We start from the raw sequence: 479 nt of genomic DNA on the forward strand, positions 1-479 counted from the left end.
GGCCGCGGGGGCTTGTGGGAAGGCAGCCTCCGCCCTCCGGGGACTAAGCCGCGGGGCAGTGGGGCGCCGAGCGCTGCCACAGCGCCCCCGCGCGGAGGGGAGGGCGCACACTGCGGCCGGCTGGCGGCGGCAAGGTCCTCCGGAGCGTTGGTGCTGATCTCCCCCAGTCCACCACCGAAATGCGGCCCCGAGGGCTGGGAAAGGCGAGATGCAGCCAGCCACACGTCCGCGGGGGGCTGCAGGGATACTCAGCATGTCGGGCAGGACAGCGGTGGGAGAGCTGCCGGCTGGGTGCGGGAAGCTCGGGTCCCGCGGGAGCTGAAGGGCTGGGGCATTGTGTGATTCCAGCAGGTACCTTTTGCCCCACCTTCCACTCAGGTTACCAAATGGATGACTTTATGAGTTTAAGCACGACAGATGTATAAGGAGCACTCAATATTTTCAATAAAAAGGTGAAGAATTGGTCTGCAACTTGCCTT

This window comes from Pogoniulus pusillus, chromosome 1 (assembly GCF_015220805.1).
Source record: "Pogoniulus pusillus isolate bPogPus1 chromosome 1, bPogPus1.pri, whole genome shotgun sequence".
NCBI classification, from domain to species: Eukaryota; Metazoa; Chordata; class Aves; order Piciformes; family Lybiidae; genus Pogoniulus; species Pogoniulus pusillus.